The following is a 6,260-nucleotide window of genomic DNA, read 5'->3' as shown; positions in this document are numbered from 1 at the left end:
TACAGAAAACGGGATATTGTCGGTGTTCGTTCCTTAGCTCAGGCTTATTTTTGTGTTGGTTTTTTTTTGTACAAAAACAGATGTTTCCCCACAGTGACGCATAGTCTTGAAATCCAGATTTAAATGCAATTTAAATTCTACAGAGTCTATAGTTTAAGTTATGGCTTTAAGTGTGATTTTTCATGATGCCAGGATGATAGCTGACAGATCCGATCTGGTCTTTTGTAACTGCAGACACCAAACTGTAAATATTGGGATAGAGAATGGCTATTGCCAAACAAACTGCAGCTGAATCCAGCAGGTGCTTGATGTGGAAAAATGAATTAAACTGAGAAAAGATGCAGAAAGATGTAACTGACTGGTCATTTTTCAAAAAAATGTATTGAATCCAAAAGATGTGACCCCCACAAAAGACCTTCAGTTCACCTCAAATATTGTGTTTTGTGATCTGACATGTCTACTGTTTAACTGAATAGCTTTCTATTTTGCACCTCACTGATGAAAACACACAAACCAGTATTCAATAAATGATTCATAATCATGCATGTACATAGCTGAGAGGAATATAAACTGCTGTAGCCTATATGCTTGTATGTGTGATACTTTTTGCAATTACGTATTTAAATTATTCATGGCGTTAATAGACTGTAGAAGCAGGCAGTGAAAAGAGGGTTTTTATTTTTTAATAAAACCAAATGAAATGGACAATTATGCAGATACATGGGCCTAAAATAACCATCAGATTTAGGAGCGTCCGTGTTACAAATGAAAAAAAGGACAAGCACATGCAGTAGCTGCTTCCACTCTGGGCATTCCTTTGATTCCTACCTCTTTTTATATCATAAACACTAAAAATACCCAAATGACCCTCAGGAGAGAATGTGCATATTCAGCTCTCACAGCAGTAAAGTCGCTGACAGTGTCCCGCGCAGGTGGAGGACACCACGAGCTTTTTGGCTTCAGCTACACCTCCATGTAAGCATAGTGCTGGAGCGGCAATGACGTGGTTACACAGGTTTAAAACAGTAATAAGTTGCTTTAGTTTAAGGTGTGGCTTTTATTTTTATTTTCTGTGGCAATGTGAACCTTTGTAAATAGGTTTGTGAGACGCATTCCTAATTATTGTAATGTAGCATTTACTGACTACGGGTCGCAGGTAAGGACATTTCAACCGTTTATCTATTAGCTTGCTTTAAGCTAGCATTAGCAATTTCAACCACTTATCTATTATCTTTTCCACGCCCTATCCATTACTTTAAGCTATTTTTTCCTTATTTTTACAATGTTTCCATTACGTAATGTTTATTAATTGATTTTAGAATTTTCAACCATTTATCCCTTTTCTAGCTATTTAAACCTCTTATCCATTAATCAACCATTAATCCAATCAATTACCATAAGCAATTTCAACCATTTATCCATTAAATAGCTAATAGTTTGCGCTTCTCTGCTTTCTTGCTAAATACACTGAACAAAATTATAAATGCAGCAGTTTTGTTTTTGCCCCTCATTCATCATGCGCTGTACTCAAAGAGCTAAGACTTTCTCTGTGTACACAAAAGGCCCATTTCTCTCAAATATTGTTCACAAATCTGTCAGAATCTGTAGTGAGCACTTCTCCCATTTGCCGAGATAATCCATCCACCTCACAGGTTTGCCATATCAAGATGCTCATCAGACAGCATGCTTATTGCACAGGCTGCCTTAGGCTGGCACACCATGGGTCACCATTTCCCCACCGTTTATAATTTGTTCAGTGTAGTTTTCACATACTCAAAAATGCTAAAGTTACTGTGCAATTACAAAATGGAAAATACATCAATATTTCCATTTGTCTCTGAGAAAATTTAAAAGAAAGGGGAAAAAAAACATGTTTACATGTAGAAAAAAAAGAGTTGACTATAAACATAATGGGAAGTCAACTGAAATATATATATATATAAAAATAGTAAGAATGACATATAGCATTACTAACCTAACCTATTGCAGTGGTGTTCATGAAAACCGTATCTATTAATAATAAAATATTAAGCAAATGAATAAAAAGAAAGTAAATAAATACACACACACATATATATATTTAACCCACATATTTAAGGCACATACACGTGATATGCATAAAAGGAGAAAATGCGTGTGTGTATGTGTGTGTGTATATATATATATATCAAAAATCCCCCTCCCACCCCTGCTGTGGTGGTATGTGTCATCATCATCAAGCTTGGGTCCGCCATAGGTTTGTCCTGGAAGAGTCATACATTTAGGGTAATTTCTTTCCACTCAATTTAACCAGCCGCAGGGCAACTGCCGAGATAACCCCTGGTTGTGAATCACTGGTGTAAACCTGTGTAAACCCTTGTCTTGAAGATTTAGTTTCCATCGCAAAAGAAAGTAACACCAATATATGCTGTCAGTAAATACTACTGTATTAACAGTACTCTTGCTTTCCTTCATGTTAAATATGAATTGAAGCTTTTTCAGTCTACAAAATGGGCCCTAGAGTAATGCTATGATGATTTATCTGAGGGATACACTTCAAATGTTACTATGGGGGGTATAATCATTGGAAATAAAAAAAATATAGACCTACAATAAACTTCTATACAGTCACTGTAAACCCAGTCTCCAGAGAAGAATTAAAGTCATGCTTTTTTGATGCCATTTTTATTGACATCTTGGCAAGTTGGAGATGCTGGGCAAAGCTTTGTTTCCAAGGAAACATGATGGATTCTGTTTGCTGACACAGATTAGTACTGTGGTGAAAAAGACTGAACACGTAATCGTGGAACCATTATTTATAAATAATAATTGCAGTGTAACTGTGTTATCTTTATAGCGATGCGTGGTATAATGTCCAACAAAGTTAAAGAACTATGTATTGCTATAATATATTTATGACGGATCGCAAAACTATCATGTAGCCATTAAAGGTCAAACATTTACCGGTAAAAATCACATACAGTAGTAGAAGAATGAAAATATCATAAATCACCTTAAGGTCAATGCACTTTATGTGCAGTGCTACACAATACGTCCTTACAAGATAAATTATACTGCTTTTTATTCATGGAGACCATGGTTTATTAAGTTATATTTATATATACACTACCAGAGATTTACATGCAGAATCTCAAAATTGGTGACATCTGCTTGGGGTGTGTTATATATGTTAGCCAAAATCATGCATCCCTATTCATATTTACCTTACATGATGGTACTTACCTACTTAAATATACATTTAAGTAGGTAAGTAGGTATATGTTGTATATTGAAGTCTATTTTTGCTGCCTAAAATCAGAGCATCAACTTTTGACCTATCTATTTAAAAATGAACGTTTTCTATTACAGTAACTGATACTATTTTTTTAGCTCTACAAGAAAGATTACAGTAAATGATATAATAGACAACTGATTTTCCATCTTAATTGAAAACGTTTCACTTCTCTTATGATAATCCATCTTAAAAAGAAACTCTGAGTTAGGGGGCGTGCAAAAACATGATGTAGTTCTTTGTATTTGACTAAGTGAGCACACTTATGCAAACTTACTCAGTCTGCTACAGCTGACTTCCCAGCTCTATTATCATATTGTAGTTATTAATGTATGATTGACCTATTTAAGTAATGGTATACATTTATCTTTCTCCATGCCTTGTGATTACATATGTATTACTTGCACATGCTTCCTTTCCACCCTCTGTCCTTCTCTTATTTTTTTTCTCCTTTCTCTCTCTCTTTTCATCATCACTCCCCCGTTCTGTCTCTCCCTCTCTTTCCCCCCCTGCGACATAGCCTCTGTCTCTCTCTTTGCTGAGGTGGCTGTACCTGCTGTGACTTTGACAAAGTAGTCTCCATGCATGTAGTGGTGTATTTCTGTGTGTGTGTGTGTTGATGCAAAGGTGCATGTGTGTTTGTGTGCATTGCTTGCATTGGCTTCGTTTTTAGTTAGCAGATTTGTCTGACTGTTGCATTTGTTTAAATGTGCACACTGAACACATGCAGCGCGCGCGTGTGTGTGTGTGTGTGTGAGAGATACTGCAGCATACTAGTACCTACGTCTACTGCTTATGTCATACTATACTTTGTCCTCCATTACCCCTCGCCTTTTTCATCCCTTGCTCTCTTGTTCACCTTGTTTCTCCCTGTGTGCTCCTCTTCTACCGTGCCCACCCACCCCTCCATCCTCCCTCCCTTTCGCTCCCCCACCTCCCTCTGCTTGTCTCTTCCCCCTCTATCCCCTCCCTCATGTTTCCTCCTTCCTCTCTCTCTCATTGATAGTGAAGCATTTGTGACTAGAATACCGAGGAGCTAATCATTATTCCACGAGCACAGCGCAGTGCTCGGGCAGAATGTCAATTCTCCCCCCCCCTTCCTCTGTCTTCTTCTCCCTCTCCCGCCCCTATTTTGCACACTTTCCAAGCAATAGTTAACATGGAAGCCGCATTTGTGTTCTACAAAGAGAAAAGTAAGGAAACACTACAAATACACATTCACAAATGCAAACACTGGTGCTCTTAACACCTGCAGCAAGGTATATGTGTAATGGCCGAGTAAGGTTTACATTTCTGCTGTGGATGGTATTTGGAGTGTGTGTGATACGTAGTTGTTATGTAAAAGTGCTCCACATCAATTTGTCAGGAGCAAAGTGGTGTGGGATGGAGATGAGAGAGAGACAGCTGTTGAATGCATATTTAGAGAGAGCAGGGAGACTAAAACACACAGTGACAGCAGACTTTCAGTGGACACAGTGAGGCCTAAATCACCAGTAATAAAAGTTAAATTGCCTTGTAGCATTTATCTTATGTTGGATTATCAATATATAGTATAAGCATAAAAAGGTATAATTTGCAAATAGTCAATCTCACAGGGAGATTCAGTGTCACCAAGTAGTGCTGGAAACTAAGAGAGGGGTAAATTAGACCAGAGGTAAATTAGACAACACAGACACACACAGTGGGACTGCAGGGCGTGTGTCAGTGTGTGTGATGGAATGGGAGCGACAGCACATGGAGACTCCTCCTGACTTCCTGAAAACTGCAGCTGTGGGTCACAGCCAGGGGTAACGTTGTGCGCGCAACCCTAACACACACACACACACACACACACACACACACACACACACACACGTGTGTGCACAGAGCTTAATACTGAATTTTAAATTTGCAAGTCGGACGGATGCAGAAACAGTCATATCCAAATGTCCACACAGACACACACAAAAAAACCCATGGCCTAAGGGAACCTCTGGCGTGACATGGCTGCAGTCTAATACGCTCAAACATGAGTGAGTAATAGGTGTTCCAGCACTGTCCGCCCACTGGACAAAGACATCTTGAGATGCACATTATTTTATGAGATGCAAAGTGAATAGGTGAAAACATGATGAAGCATTGTGTGTGTGGCGGGGGGGCTGTTTGAGACCAAAGCAGAAGAGACAGCTCAGCTTTGTCACAAACTATATTTGCTTCTCTGTTTGATTAGGGGACAGCTTAGTGGACGAACCTGAGTTGATGTATCCAAAGGCTGGAATCAGTGGGTATCAGTCAATGTGGGAGACACAAATAAACCCTAACTTACACCACTGCGTATTTATATTATGGGTGAACTAAGTACAAATGTTGGTTGGGCCGGGAAAATGTGGATAAATTGTTAATAGACGCATGGCAGATTTAGTTGTCATTTCATTTATTTAAAATCCAACGGCAATCTTGTAACTTAACACCTCTTCTAAAATCTTTTAAAGCACAATTCACAAATATCACTGTAAGGCAACACAGAATTGTCACTAGCAATTAAAGAGCCACCTCATGCACAGAGTGACAAAATCAATGATTCAATACACTGTGACAAGTTTAATAGCCTTGGAGGACATGAAATGCTAAGGGAGCATTGGGGCTGCAAGGTTAAGAAAAAGATCTATATTGGAAAGTCTACTTGGACTGGCCAGAGCACCAGAGAGGAACAAAGGCATCATAAGGCCAACGTCCCAGTCTCGTTAGTTGGGATGAGACAGCATAGCATGATAGAAGTGGGATCTAGGAGTTAGGCGATGACATCATATAGTGTGAGACTGCTGTCTGTTTGCACTGCGCTCATGCTGTTGTGGAGCTGTGCCTTATATGAGTGAACATTATAAATAGTGAGGAGGATGTCAGCTCCATTCAGGGGAGTCGCATATTAAGTGTCAGGGTGCTCTGGTGAGAGGAGAGATGATTTTCAGCAATGTGTGAGTGTGTGTGTGTGTGTGTTTGTGCCCAGTGG

Source organism: Micropterus salmoides, unplaced genomic scaffold (assembly GCF_014851395.1).
Source record: "Micropterus salmoides isolate LMB-PRFRI ecotype aquatic unplaced genomic scaffold, ASM1485139v1 Ms_hic_scaffold_11, whole genome shotgun sequence".
NCBI lineage: Eukaryota > Metazoa > Chordata > Actinopteri > Centrarchiformes > Centrarchidae > Micropterus > Micropterus salmoides.
The sequence above is the reverse complement of the archived record's forward strand: the minus strand, read 5'-3'. Positions refer to the sequence as shown.